Raw genomic sequence first — 15,925 nt, forward strand, 5'->3', positions numbered from 1 at the left:
AATTTCTAGATTACACGTATTCGTTCTGGTTACTACTATCACCACCCGTCTTAGAGTTCTGTATGATCCAATTGCTTTACTATGCATCTTAAAATGGAAGTGTGAGTTAGTGAGAAGGTTACTAGCAGAAAAAAAAAGGGTTTGCTACATTGACAAATATGTGTCTGGGACATAACTCTGGGAAAAGATGTTGAGATCAGATGAATAATGAGCATAGATTGCTGAATACAAGAGTGCGAACACTTGCTTAGCAGCTGAGGTTCAACTAGATGACCCTGGGAAACCTTCTGGATTTTTTCTATATATATGCTATTAAATTTGATAACACTTTACCCTTAATTTATAGGTCTAAGAGATAAAAAAATTACCAAACTGGAGTTTGGTTTATTAGATTCAGACTAACGAGAACACCAAGAGAATTCTCCTGTTTGTTGCAACTAACCTGAGACTCAAGACCCCACCTGCTGTCAGTGGTGGTGGTTGGCCCATGCTGCCTGTGAGACACATGGTCTCCTTAAGAAAGAAAAAGCACTGCTCTCTTTATGTAGGGAATAAAAAAGAGCCATCACACTCTCTTTGCCAGAACAGGTCAGTTCCATTTCCATCGTGTTACAGGTGTGGAGCTTGGGGTGTCCCAATTTATGAACCTTTCTCCCTACTTCCTTTACAGGAGAGTCTGATAACATTTCGTTCAGACTCTACAGTTTTGACAGGGTGTAACTTGCTCTGTAACTTGCATTACCTCACCTTCTCAGGGTTTTATCTTCCTTTGATTTTCTTATTAGCCTTACCTGCATGAAAACAAGGTCTTTAGCTCTTTGGATTTTATCTGCTCAAGGAGCTAATGCAGCATATTAATCGCAATTCCTGCCTGGGTAGTAGGCACAAATTATCTACTCCAGAATGGAAATTATTTGAACTATAGCATCTTCATTTAACAGCATCTATTCACTCATTTTCATACTAGACAGCAAATCCTTTTGGAGATAGTTTACCAAGAGGCCAGAGGAGTGGCAGCCCTCTTGGCTCTCGTGGCTTTCTGCAGTGCTCACTGTCCATCCCATACTGCAGGAGAGGCTGGGCCCCTGCTCATTATTCTATTCATTACTGCTCTATCCACACTGGCCTTTTCCTTTTAAAGAAAAAAAAATATCTGGTATTCTTGTTGACAGCAAAGCTGAACTGGGAAATCTCTCTTATGTAACACAGCAAGCTTCAAAACTCTGTTCCTCCTTCATCAGCTGAACTGTGCGAGAGCAGAGCCACCGTGGCAGCGCATTCCCAGGTCCTGACGCTGCGATTAATACAGAAAGCACATTTTAAACCCTTTGAGAATTCAAAAACAGAGACATTGTACCAACTGGAAGTTACATCTGAACAAACACTGGTAACTCCCAGGCTGGTGTTGTATTTTCTATGGAATGGCATTACTGGACAAATCAAGCATGAGAATACTTTGGCTCTGATCCGTCATTATAGTCTCTAATGCTGGGGTTCAACCCTTTAGGTCTCTTGCTAGATACTCTCCAGCTTCAAAGAATTAATACAGTAATCCAAACTTACTTAGTACAGAAAACCTGAAGCTTTAATTTCCGTAAGCGAAGATTAAACAGCCGGAAAATGCCCTATAGCCATGCAGCTCAAGCAGGTCAAGGTCTTCCCTTTGAGAATCTAACTTTTATGTAACCTGATCTAGAACTCATCCTTGCCACATATTGAAACCATTCTCACAGTTAATGATTTTCTGCCAAGTTTGGCTAGCCCCCTTCTCCCCCCTTTTTAAAATAACATTCATAATTTACAGTAATTATTTACCACGTGGCATTTTTCTAGCAGGAATGCCTCGTTAAATCCTGGCAAGTTTAAAAGCTTCATCAATACAAGCAGTCCTAATAGGTATTTATCTCCTACATTGTTCATATTAGTCAACCAAATACAAACTTCAGCTCTAACTATGGAAAAATGTGTCAATAATTGGGAATTTCCCTACCAAGTGCCATTTCATATGTTTTCAGTTTGTGGTCCCTAAAAAAGATTAATGATTATTACATCTATTCCAAATAAGAAGCACTATACCTCAGAAGTGGGAATGTATAGGGGAAAAGCTTCAAACACATAAGCAGTATTTTTCAACTACAGTGCATTATTAATCTAGTGCGCATCTGCCTCTAGCACAAGATGAACTTCTTATAATGTTGTATACAAATTTCATGATAAATAAAATTTCTGTTTAAAAGGAACTGACAAAAGTAGCAGGCAGACTACAGATAGTATCCATTTTAACTTGTTATGTACCAGAACTACTGAAAACGGGGCCATATAGGTCTTACAAGGTTGCATTGGATACTAAATGTTTTCCCATCTGACGTCCCAGGAGGATCCTAATAAATATACCAGAGTAATACAACCAGTCCTATAAGGATGGTTCCATTTCCCACACTTTCCTCTACTATCAGTAGGTTTCAGGAATGATCCATGGTAAAAGGTTTTTACTGGTTTGTTTTTTGTTTTGGTTTTGGGGTTGGTTTTTTTTTTTTACTGTGCCCTCCAAGACTTCCAGACTCCCTACTCTCCCCAAACTTACACTGAACCTGAATGCAAGCCAGTTTTGCCGCCTGGCTCTGGAAAGAGGGGTGGGAGTGAAGGCCTTTGTAGCGTACTCATTTCCCCAGACTCCTCATTGAAGAGCTTGCTCAGGTCCCATTCAAACCTATTCCCCACTGAAAGATCCTTCTACTGTAACAGTATTTCTCAAGTACTACATAGTAACTTTATAAAAGGAAAAAGTATCCTTTTAAAGATGGTCACCTGCGGTTGGTACACAGACTTTCCATATATTCTGGGTGCACAGACTATTAGAATATTTGTACGGCTGTCTGTGTCCCAGTTTTAAAACCTATGACTCTAATAGCTTTATAGGTCAGCTACTAAAGCTGAGAAAATCCTGTGTGTCCTGCTCTACTTTAGCCCTGTAGCCAAGGAGCAAGTACAAAAGGATGCTGACATAGCTGTTTTAATGATAAGGCTGATTAAGCAGACAAATGCTCGTGTATTCTTTCCTTTCTATGGCACAATAAACTCATTTCTGTATTTGTTCCAATATTTTGGAAGCATTCTTTAAAGAATATTATGACAATTTAAGACAATATGACAATTTATTGAGCAATAGCCTTGATTCTCAAAACGAAACATGTTTTCCCATGCATATTAACTACAATGTTTCATTGAAGACAGGACAAAGTCCAAGACTATAAATGCTTTATGCTTTTTAACTACATCCAAGAAAAGAAATACATAAACAAGATCTTAACCTCATATAATTCTTTAATAAAATTCTGTTAAAGAAAGTAAGTTAAGACTGGGAAAACATCTGTTTAGCTGCAAACAATCAGTGGAATTCATCATTAGTGAGTTTGGTCCAGCAGCTTCAACAAACCTGTGGGGTTTTTTTGTTTTGGTTTGAACACAGTCTAGACTCTAGGACATGTCTGAATACTGGTGAAGGAAGCAGACAGTGGATGGACACCGGAATACAGCTTCTCTACATCAACTGAGGGCAACACCAGGGTAACTAAAAGCTAGTTAGCATGACCTTAGCCTAAACAAGGCAATCCAGGTCACCTATAAAGAGCTACAAAGTTTATATGATTTGCCATATCTTTCAAGTCATAGAATCATTTCGGTTGGAAAAGACCTTTAAGATCACTGAGTTCAACTGTAAACCTAACACTGTGAGATCCACCACTGAACTATGTCCCTAAGCACCACACCTACATGTCTTTTAAACACCTCCAGGGAAGGAGACCCAACCACTTCCCTGGGAAGCCTGTTCCAATGCTTTATAAGCCTTTCAGTGAAGAAATTTTCCCTAATATCCAATCCAAACGTCCCCGGATGCAAATCAAGGCAAGGACAACAAAGTAAATATCAATCGGTCTAATGAAAAGGTATAACCTCTTCATAAGAAAATCTTGCCTCTCATGCTGAGCACAGCAGCAGACTCTAAACTTAACTGGAATCTTTACACACAGTGACCTAGGAGCATAGAGATACTACAGAAAAAGAGTCCAGTTTAACTGGACTTAAATACCTAGAAATTAGATTTAAAATAATAATACACCTTTAAAGGGGAATTTCTCATTTCTTTGGTTTGATAAGGCAACTAGAACATACCTGTTGCTATCACACACAGACACAAGGGAAAGGTCTTCCCTTTAGTACATTAAGGTCTCAATTTTTATATCCTTAATTTAAACTTTAGTCAGCAAAACAGAAGGTCAAGAAAGAAGTGGCTATTTGCCTTTTAAATTTGACACTTTCTATGAAGAACTGAGATCGGGGTCAAACATTTACATGCGACAGACTTTTCAAGAGGAAGCAAAAAATGGTGTCAGTGGGCTAAGGGTCAGAAATCTGCTATCACTCACTGGCAAGTTAGGCAATGTTTATCGATCTTTAACAAACAGCATCTCAACAGAACTTGACTGAAGAACAGAAGTTTATACTGTACAGCCACAAAAATGAATGTTCTGCAGACAAAAAAAAATACCTTTCCGTAATTTGAAGGATGCTCACAGCCAGCCAAACGTGCATCTGAGAGAAATGTTCTGTTTCAAGTGTGTGTAATCTCCTGTGCCATGATGTAGAGTCAAGACAATTCAAAACTTTTAGAGGCAAAACCATATACATTCAAATCAGTCAAGAAGTCTATTATACTCACACTTTCTTTTACTTGTATGCCTCCATCCTAGCCTTTTAAACTAAGCTGCTCTTTTCACAGAATCATTAAGGTTGGAATGGACCTTCAAGATCATCAAGTCCAACCATCAACCCAACACCACCACGCCCACTAAACCATATCCTGAAGTGCCATGTCCACACATCCTTTGAACATTTCCAGTGAAGGCGACTCCACCACCTCCCTGGGCAGCCTGTTCCAATGCTTGACCACCCTCTCAGTGAAGAAATTTTTCCTAATATCCAATCTAAACCTCCCCTGGCACAACTTGAGGCCATTTCCTCTCATCCTATCACTAGTTCGTTGGGAGAAGAGACCAACACCCACCTCACCACAACCCCCTTTCAGGTAGTTGTAGAGAGCGCTAAGGACTCCCCTCAGCCTCCTCTTCTCCAGACTGAACAACCCCAGTTCCCTCAGCTGCTCCTCATAAGACTTGTGCTTCAGACCCCTCACCAGCTTTGTTACCCTTTTCTCATGTTTATACTAAGAATTGAATTAATTTCAATCACTACACCTTAAAAATTTTCAAGTATCTTGACTGAAATTATGAGTTCACCAAAATCAACTGGAATTGTCTACAGGGCTTAAGTGGGCCAGGATTTCTTAATTCTCTCTAAACAGAGTTATTTTAGGTTGTCAAAATATTTATTTTCCCACGTAAGTTTCTATTCTTCAGTACATCAACATTAAATGAAGATCCTGGATCATACAATTTCAGACTTTTGCTGCGCATTAGACACATTATCTAGCTTGCAACATTACACTTAAATTACTGTGGTAAACTTGACAACACAGGTACAATAGATTTAATACGGGGAGTTGCAATAGAACCAGAGGCCCTAAGTAGTCCTCTCATGCAGCAAAAATATGACCGCAAACAAAGAAACCCCGTTAAAGAACTTACATCTTTAATTTACAGAACTTCACATCCAAAATTTGGAAATTCCAGGTTCATGGTTCTCCATGCAACCTCGTATTTATCTTGTGCAGCCTAGGTACTGAAGACAATGGGAATCCTCCAGGGAAAATGCAGTCCCTCCAGGGAAAGTGCAATCTTATCAACAATTGTACCACAGAGCATGAGAATTAAAATTTTACCAACATTAGTACCTCGAGAATTAAACTTTTACCAACATTATACAGCTTTTGCAACGACTTTCAGTGCCTTGTCTTCCCAAACAGCCCCCCCTTTGCCCTCCCCAAATCCTATACACCACATTTTCATCAGCAATTCTTCAACTCTTCAGTTGTGCCCCCAAGACTGCTACTGTATAAACTACAGATTAACTACATTAGCTAGCAGCAGAGCAGGCTAACATCCTTGAGAGACAGAATAGAGTGATGGTTGCAAGAATGCAGAATAGAGTGATGGTTCCATCTTTTTTCTTCTCCCAGTTCTTCTTCCAGAAACCAGGGTGGGCTCCAGCCTCACATGATGTCGCTTCAGGGCAGGTAATCAGGTCACTGGGACAAGCACTGAGTTCTGGCAGGAAAGGTGTGTTACAGCCTTGTTTTCTCCCTAATCCTAAACCTTCAGATGCATCAGAGACAGCAGAGGGCTATTATTTTTATGCCAGCTCCAGGATCTCCAAGATGTAGTAAAGAATGTACTGCTACTTTTGTTCCAGCAACAGCAGTGCTTATACCTCAGAGGGTCCAAGACGTACTCTGGCAGGCTGCCAAAGCTTTTCATGGAAACAAAAGTAAAAAGAAAAATGTTCTTTCAGTGACAGCTCATCAAAAGCACAAGGAATAGTAATGGGTGACACAAAAGGCAGCTTTGTAGCCTCAGGGCTACTTCCCCCTACCAAATATCAAACAATTGCAGCAAGTAAAGGAAGTATGAAACCTTCTCATTGCAAAGGTCACAAGTCTCTTTTATACTGCAAAGTATTAGGCAGGTCTAATACAGAAATTGCTACCATCTCCTCCTATAATGATGAAAGAATTAAGAACAGGCAAGATATGCCGCTCTTTGGTAAAATATCAAACATCCACAGCTTTGCATTTTCCCTTTACGATATTAAAAAAATGACTGACAGCATCATCTGATCGTAGGACTGGAAAGCCAGGAACTCCTGATGACTAATTATGGTGCTTTATCATTAATTTCCTCCCTCCTCCTCCATTTTTCCCCCATCTTACTCCATCACTGCAGGTAAGTGTCCAATATCGTACAATCTGTGTCATACAAACAGCACAGCATATTAGAGAATTGTTGTCATTTTCTATGCTCTTCTGAACTGCAGCAAATGAGAAGCGAGCAGTACATATTTTCTGAAAGGGAAATACACTTTTTTTTTCTACTTAAATGCAGAATATTTTGACAAAACAGCTTTTCTGTACACAATGGAGCTCTTTGGAGGTTAACTCCATTCTAAATGGAGAGGGACAACGAGTTTATAATCTTGTGTGCTCTCACGTGGCTTGTGCCATTAACTATTACAACTTTTTACTAGGTCCAACATGTCAACACCTTCAAAGCTAACATAAGGTGAGCAAAAGGCCTGCTATCTGGTAGATTAAGTTATAACAAGGAACATGTGTGAAGAGTACTTTCCTGGCTTGTTCCAATTCACAAGCCATGACAGTCTTTTCTGGGCGTTATTAAAGCTTTTTGTGTCTATCTTATTTCAGTCAACAGAGGGGAATGCACATGCACATGAAGAAATCTTATGTCTTAGCACAGAGAGGCTTATTTGTCCTTCTAAACAGAGTGCTTTACAATATCTTAACATTTCTGTTACTATGGGGTTCAGCCTTGCAACTATTTCTAATAAGGCACTGATAATAACTCCTACATAACTATAAGCAAATCTGTTGGATAGGCAACAAAATAAACTGCTGTGAAATGTAACTCTGCTGTCAGTCACAGCTATTGCCAAGAGGTCTACTTGTGAAGCAATCCCACCTGTCTTGAAAACAAGTCATTCTACTGAATCAGTGCTGTAGTGTTGAAAGATTCAGTTGATATTGCTGAAATAATTACACCTGAAGATCAAACTGATGGATTAGCTAAAAAAATTTCTCCACACCAAAAGTATGCACCTTGTTATGATAGTAGGTACTTGGTTTTCAACCAAAACCAACTTTTGTGAGTGAACATTTTAGATATGGTAGTAAACACGGCGCACCAAAAGCCTTCAATGCTGCACTAGTTAGCTAGGGTATAGCGTTTATGGAACCAGGTTTTGTAACAGATCACCTTTCGGATCTTTAAATGGCAACCTCATGTTTCATTTAAGAAAATGAAATCAGCCTTTAGTCCATTGCTTTGTAAAGGAAGCCTTAAAAAATAAAGCCAAATCAAACACCTCTCACCTGCTCATATATAAAAGGAACAATGTATTTGCAGTATATTGCAAAGAATCACAACATATTCCAACTGACATGTACAGAATGAAATTGAGTATGAAGAGAAAGCGGGCAAAATGCATCTCCTAACCTTCTCCAAATGCTGAGTCTTGCTTTCTCATGTCATCATTCACTTTCCATTTCCACATTAGGATCCATTATTTACTCTGGGCTATGACAGACATTGCAAGAACTCCTGCCTTACTTCCCTAAACCATTTTTTAAAATGAGCTCATAGCATAGGTTGCTCAGGGAGGTTAGAGAATCAATCCTGCCACTGCAAAACTCATTTGCCTGGTAAAGGGCAAAGTAGGTGAGATACTAGGGAAGGAAAAGCTTGCTCAAGCTTGTATAAGAGGCCCTATAATTATTAACAGTTGGGAAGAACATGAAACTGGTACTCTGAGGGAAAAATAACTAGGAGGAAAAAGACGGGAAACTGAGACTGTTACCTGCAGGGAGGGGTTTTTGACCCACAAATCATTGACAATTTTTTATGTACATGGGGCTAAGCATAGACGGATTTTTGACAGTAGCTCTTGTTCAAAGTGGTTTTTAATGACAAAGTTATTACTATAGAGGATATTCTGCCTTCTGAGTATTTTTATGTTACTTTATTTTTCCTGCTCTAAAATAATCTATGTACAGTCAAGTCATAGTAATCATCACACTACCGCAAATCTGACAAAATATTTAATAAAAAGGCAAAAGCACCTGGTTCTTCCCTTCATATGTTTTGCAAGAGGAGAGAATCATGAACATATGAAAAAAGTACTGGGTGACGACAAGTGGAAGTTTACAAGGTAATTTACAGAGCAGTCTAAATCAAGACAATTAGCAGATTCTAGTTGTGATTGAAAATTCAGTGGTTTTGTTTTCCTTTTCTTTTTTAATGTCCAGAATGTTTCTATTTCTCAAGCTAACTGCAGATGCTAAGTGACATCCCAGGTTCTCAAATTAATCTATTCACAAATAATTCATAACACACTTGTACTGAAGCTCCCTATTATCATTAACTGATTTTATCTTCACAATACCATTAAGTAGCATCCCTACTTTACAGATAATGAAATGACACGTAGGATGGATTAAATGGCATGCTGTAAGCTACAGACACCACTTGGGACTGAATGAGTATTTAAATCCAAGTCTCCTGAGAGACCTAGGTTACTGTTCTTAAGAGATAAAACTTTACTGTCTGCCCCACATTAGAGTACCTCCATTGGTTTTACAACCGCAGAGACAGGTCTGACCCCTTGCATTGTTCTCATTCTCCTGACTATTAAGCTAGTGCACACTCCAACACATCTCTCAGACTCTTCAGTGTTGACAATGGCCACCAGCTTTACTAGCTAATTTCCAGACATCAACATCTTTGAAAAGCAAGAGCTATAGAGCAGTTAGAAGGCGGCAGTAACTAGTATGCTAGATCTCAGAACAGATAATGTTTTAAAGCGTATAACAATCCTGTGGACAACATTCCTTGAGTTGCTGTCAGCATCTCAAGTTCCCCAAAATGACAATTAATGTAGCTTTAAAATGTTCAATGTAAGTGACCTAAAAATCCTTTACAAAATGTTACATTTGCAGTGATAAGATTGTGGAGCGTAGCAAATGTTTCTTCTTTAACCAAAAAAAAAAAAAAAAAAGCAGCGTGCATAGTATTTTAGAGATCACTGTCAAGCAAGAGGAAAAAACAGCAGTAAATCATCCAGCACCTGCAACAACTAGATAAGAAAGCAACAATTAATCTTTCCTATTAAAATATTTTGCCTCTCAGAAAAAGCATGAGAACAACTGTGATAATCAAAATGAAGAAAGTTTACCACATGCCAAAATAAGTTTACCACAAAATATCATCTGAATCCAATTACTTCCCATGTCATATAACATTGCCCAGGGCATGAACAAGGCTCCCTTCCTGGTGTAGCCTGAGTTTTTCTTTTCAGAGCACGTAAATGAATATTTTCCAAACTTCTCTACTTTTCTAGTTTTTCCACAACCCCCTCCCCTCAAATCCAAATCTCTAACGAACAGGAATGTGGATCCCTGTGCAGCAAACAGAAGCTGACCGACTATAGATTTGTTTTTCTTAACTCTTTCTCCTGGATATTTAAAATCAATCCCCATGCCCCCATCGCTCCACAGACCACAGGTCTTTTTTTCTACGGACTTTTCAGTCTTCTGGTTGGCCCCATTTGTAATGTCTGGTTTACCAGATTTTCCAGAGAGGTCTTGTTTTTCCTCCTTCCCCCCAACCCTCCCAGAAGAAGAGACCAGAAGAGCTTCAGGCATTGGTCCAAGATTTCTAGAGGCCCCACAGCCCAGCCAGCGTGCCAGCAATGTGTGCGCGCACAGTAAGGACATCTGATGCACTCGGAACGTGTGGGACTTGCTGCACAGGCAATATGGAACACATATGCACATATTTCCATCCTAAATCCTACATAATACACCCCAGATACTTCCCTCTCTTTTTTCCTGCATAAAGTTGAATGGAGTTGTTGAAACCCTGACAGATTCCAGCATTCATTATAAATTCATTCCCTTTGATACACCTAATATTTTCCTGTGACATTTGCTTTCAAAGGCATTTTGATATCTGCTTATACCTTTCACACGTTTCCAGCTTCCATAACCATATGTTAGTCTGGAAATAGAATGAGGTGACAGTGCACTGCCAAAGCTTTAAATTACAGTTTCTCTATACCTAAATCCTGTTCGGGTTGGTAAATGCAGTTGCCACATGTCCATTTTTGACATTCCTACTGACTTACAATCTAGACAAGCGAGGAAAGGTAGCTAAGCAATAGAGATTTCTCAGGTTCTCAGATTTACTTTTTCCACAATAAATAAGCCCATCCTTTTCCAGTGCAGGACAGTGTTTTAGCCTTGCTTAATGGGTGGTTGAATGATCACTCTAAAGAACTCTTCTGCCAACAAAATCCAAACCATCTAAAGTACTATATGCCATCTGATGCCATTTATCAAATATACTATTTCTCTAATTAGGGCAAGTGGTAAAGAGAGGTAGGATAACACGTTCTTGTTTGATAGCACTACTAACTATACAAGCTGCAACTTGATAAAAAACAAGTCTTAATTATGCTGTTTCCTTGATATTATGCTACAAGGTGCCCCAGAATGAATCATAGTAGAAACTGCCACATCCTTTCTTAAAAACTCATGATGAAAAAGAGTTCTTACTACTTACTTTACTAAAACATTCTTTTCTATTTTGATGTTCCTAGAGTGGAAAAAAAATCTGATTAATGTCTCCTTTCAAACTGACAGCCAGCTTACCTTTTCCTTCATTTTACCACAGTCACTTCCTTTACTTTTCTTAAAATTACAGTGCAGAAGTCTTTGCCTATCAATGAAAGAAGCACTGTACCTTGCCACTTACTTTAACCTTGCTTCTTTAGTATTTTAAACATAAAGGCATTTTCTGTTGCGCTGGAGACTTCCTAGAAGTTCAGTAATTTTATTAACGTTTCCATGATCACCAGCATTTTACATTTTTGCAGTTACTTCGTTTTACCTGAAGCTTGTTCAAGTTACTTTTATTTGCATGTTTTACTTCTTTGCTGGAGTATTAGGATCTAATGAACACATGGAAACAGACTCTGCTTTTAAATTATGGTGCTGGAAATGCAGACCAACTTCCACAGGCTACAATGAATTTAGTACAGATTTATATTGTGCTAACAGAATACAGAGTGACCTTTGGCTTCTACACCACCATTTTCCCAATTTGTATTCATCTGGTAAATTAGTTGCTTGTAACTATGGTAGGAGATTATATAGGAAACTTTATTAACAAGTAGGGCTTAGATTATAAATGTTCACAGTTCAGGAAACTAAATATTATTCCCCATGAAACCCTAACACGGGCCTTTTACTATCCTTTAAACATGCAGAAAGCAAGAGTCATTTCTGTTTTTCAGCAACAGTATTTTCCTGACTCCTGTATCTCCTTGAAACATGTTTATATATGTGATGAACAACTAACTACTTGTTCTGCAGGCAAATAAATAAAAAGCAGAATATTTCATTAGTATGAAGGGATAAATTAAATAAAGGGGGAAATGTCACTGAAAAACTACCTCTAAAATAATGAAATATACTTATATATTGTTTTGTGTAATACATAGTTCTTTCTAAACAGATTGTACTCAGTCCAATTTTTCCCCAAAGTTAAACCCACAAAATGTAACTGAGATCAGGTTGAGAAAACGAAGACAAAAAACCCAAATAAGACAAAAGTGGAATTCCAATTTCATTCTTTGATCACGTATGAGAATTATTTACATGCAAGCAAGCATACCTAAAGGCTTCATTACAAGAACAAAAACAAATTGGACACTATAGTAGACAGTGTCCAGGATATTATAAATATGTTGCTAATAATTAAAATTATATTTGGAGCTAAGATAAAGAAGGAGTATTAGATACAGAACACAGAAAATATATTTAAAATAAAATCAAGACTAAGCCAGTGAGAACATAAGCAAACATCCGAATTATGTAGCAACTGTTGGTCAATGTTTAGCATGTTGCAGTAAAGAACTGATGACAATGCATTCCTAGTAAATTAAAACAAAAATATTTCTCACAATATCAAAATTGGAAGAATAGACTAAAACTGGCATGACATTGCTTTTAGCCTGATTTAATTTATGTTTACTAATTATAAAAAATTATATTATATAAAAGGCATAAGACAATAGCTACAGAAAATAAGCAGCTATACCAAATAACTTGTAATTTCCTTTTTTATAAATGCTACATCTAATCACCTTTCTTCTAAATCATTATTTACAAATGAAAAGCAGTTAAATAAGAATCTCATATAATTTATGAGTTACTACTAAAAGCAATACATTAGGTCTCCTGAGAATTATGTAATATTAAGAGATGTTAAAATTATATTTTTGCACAGAAATTTAAGAGAGCTCTAAGAGTTGCATCCTTTGCCAAACACATTAGCATTCAAGTTAAACTCTCACTAGGGTGCTTAGCTCATTAAGATTGCCTTTTTTTAAGTGCACATAATGCTAGAAGCAGAACATGTCTGGACTCAAACTGCGTGAACATCACCCCTGTCATTTTGTTATCCATTTCTTCCCTGTGCCTTAAAGTTGCACATAGATCACCTCCGTGTACCTCCATTCTCTTCTCTTCAGACACATGCTCCTCTAATCCTTCAGTCAGCCTACAAATCTCACCTTGCAACTTTCCTTGGTTTCATTTCCCTATTTTTTACTTTGCCGCCCAAACCATTTTGAGTGCCCTCAGCACTCACACTGCACGCCAGGTATTACACGACCCATTCACACCCCTCCTGGGGATTCGCTGGTGGGGGTCTGATTCACAAGACAGAAAAGCCTCAGAAATAATAAACTACTAGCAAAACCAGATCTCTCTGAAGTAGCATCATCCTCTGAAGTTTTATAGGGACTCCTTGTCTGTGTTTTAGTATAGAGTACGGATCCCTCAGGGCAAGAGCCAAGTAATTTATGACGTAATTAAAAAAACAATGGCATTATACTAATTCATTCTTCAAAGAGATATCCTGAGATAATGGTACATATCACTCACCTAAATCTACAAACAATATGCTATCTATCAAAAACAGGTAACTGTCAGTTAAAGTAACTCCCCAGTACCATGCACACAGGTCACAACAGTTATCTGGTCCATTCACATCAGTGTTTCAGAAAATCAACATAGGCAGGGAAGTTTAAGCATCTAATTTACAGGCATTTAAGGTAATCCTGTTGGTATTTTCTTTAAACACTTCTAGTAACTGGTTTCACCCACTACAGGTACAGTAAACAGAGACCTCAGAAGTTAGCAGTCCAGTTTGCATGGTGGCAGATGCAAAGCAAGCCCTAAGAGTCAAACAACATGGGATTGTGCCACAACCATGAGGGCAGCACTACAAGGCTCCATCCCCGGCACCCACTGGAGAAGATACCCTGGGAAGTCAGAGGCCTCAACCGAGACCGAGCTCCAGAGGGAGGGTGCTGTCACCCAGGACTCTGTCTGCAGGGTGACGCTGGCCTCACTGTGGGAGATACACTCTGGTTGGGGCACCGAGTCACCAGCAAAAGGAGCTGTGGGAGGAGGTGAACAGACTCTGTAGCATCACGGAGAACAAAACAGGACATGCGCAGGGTCACCTCAGGGACCTTGCAAAGGTTTCTGGAGGATGTTGGGGTAAATTTCTTCATGCAGATACTACATGTGTCATCTCTCAGATCTGCTGCTCGGGAAGGAGGAAGAACTTGTTGGGGATGTGATAATGGCAGCCTTGGCTGAAATATCCATGAAACAGTGGAGTAGTGAAGGCAAGTAGCAGAATACAGGCCCTGGGCTTCAGGAGAAACTGGCTGGATCAAGATCTGGGGATGGCAGTTAACAGTTTACACTCTAATCTGGAGGTTGATTACAAGAGAAGTACCACAGAGTGTTATGAGATGTATTCAACTTAGTATCTTTACCAATGCCAAGGAGAATGATGTGGAACAGCCCCCTATCAGGTTGTGGAAGAGCAAAAACTGAGAAAATGGTTGATATGCTTGAGGGTAGAGCATTCAGAGGGAACTAAACAGGCAGGAGGAATGGGCCACAGGAAACTAAAGAAATTCAAAAGAGGACAAATATAAAGTTCAGCACCTATGATAGACTAATCCCCTACAATGGTTCAGGTGGGGGACTGGCTGGCTGGAGAACATGTTTGCAGAAAAGGTTGTGGGGGTTCTGGTGGACATCAGGTGAAACATGAACCAGCACTGTACCTTGGTGAAGACTAACAGCATCAACAGGATGTATTGGCTGTATCAACAGGAGTAGACCCAGTAGATTTGAGAAAAGTGAGTACTTCCCTTTACTTAACACTTGTTGGACTACATTTGGGCCAGTTTGGGGACCTGAAGACAGGACAGACTTTGATAACCTGGAGCAAGTTCAGTGGAGAGCCAGCAGGATGGTCAAAAGCTGGAGAACCTGCTATGGGAGAAGAGGCTGAGTGACACAGTCTCGTTCAGATTGAAGAGGAATCTATGAGCAGCCCCCCAGTACCTATGGAGAGGTGACCAAGATGATGGAGCCAGGCTCCTTACAGTGGTATATGACAGAGGAATGAGAGATACAGGCATAAACCGAAACAAGAAGTTCTGACTAGGTGTAAGGAAAAAATTCTTCACTTTGAGGATGATTTAGCACTGGAACAGGTCAGAGGATGTGCAATCTTTGTTCTTAGAGGTTTTCAAGACCTGGCTGGACAAACCCCTCAGCAGACTGGTCTGAATTCAGAGTGGACCCTGTTTTCAATGGGAAGGTGGACGAGAGACCTCCTAAGGTCCCTTTTGACCTGACTGAATCTATCTGCAATTAGTATTTTACTTTGGACGAGGAGTTTGCTTTTGAAATGGGTCAGATTATCCACACCTATGACACTTCAGCTTGCACTGCAGAGTTCTCTCAGAGTACACAGAATAAATTCCTTTGGGACGAAATTAAACCAAAAGGTGTGCATCAGCCATTAATGGTCCACTGGACCAGGCCAGAGAAAGCTCAAAGTACTCCACTTTCTCCAAAACACGTGGATGCTAGGTACTCAGTACCATTTTGCTTCACAGATGCACTTCCATCGTGTCACAGTACTTCCTAATGTAGACATTGCCATCTGAAGAACTATGTTATTCCATTTCAGCAGATGAAAAGGAACACTAGCATATAAACCCCAACTTTTTGGCTTTTTGATGCTGACAAACTTTGTCCAAGGATGGAAATGCATGCTACCTGCCTGCAAGACTAAACACA

The 15,925-nt window shown here is 39.2% G+C and overlaps 1 protein-coding gene across 2 annotated transcripts in view; it reads right to left on the reverse strand.

The window, feature by feature from the left end:
- The window catches only part of CDK19 (cyclin dependent kinase 19), a gene marked incomplete at both ends in the record, with an annotated part of 132,433 nt that overhangs the window by 18,514 nt on the left and 97,994 nt on the right, over nucleotides 1–15,925 (reverse strand). The gene's annotated exons all lie outside the window — the stretch shown is intronic.

Source organism: Phaethon aethereus (assembly GCF_964289735.1).
Source record: "Phaethon aethereus genome assembly, chromosome: 3".
NCBI classification, from domain to species: domain Eukaryota; kingdom Metazoa; phylum Chordata; class Aves; order Phaethontiformes; family Phaethontidae; genus Phaethon; species Phaethon aethereus.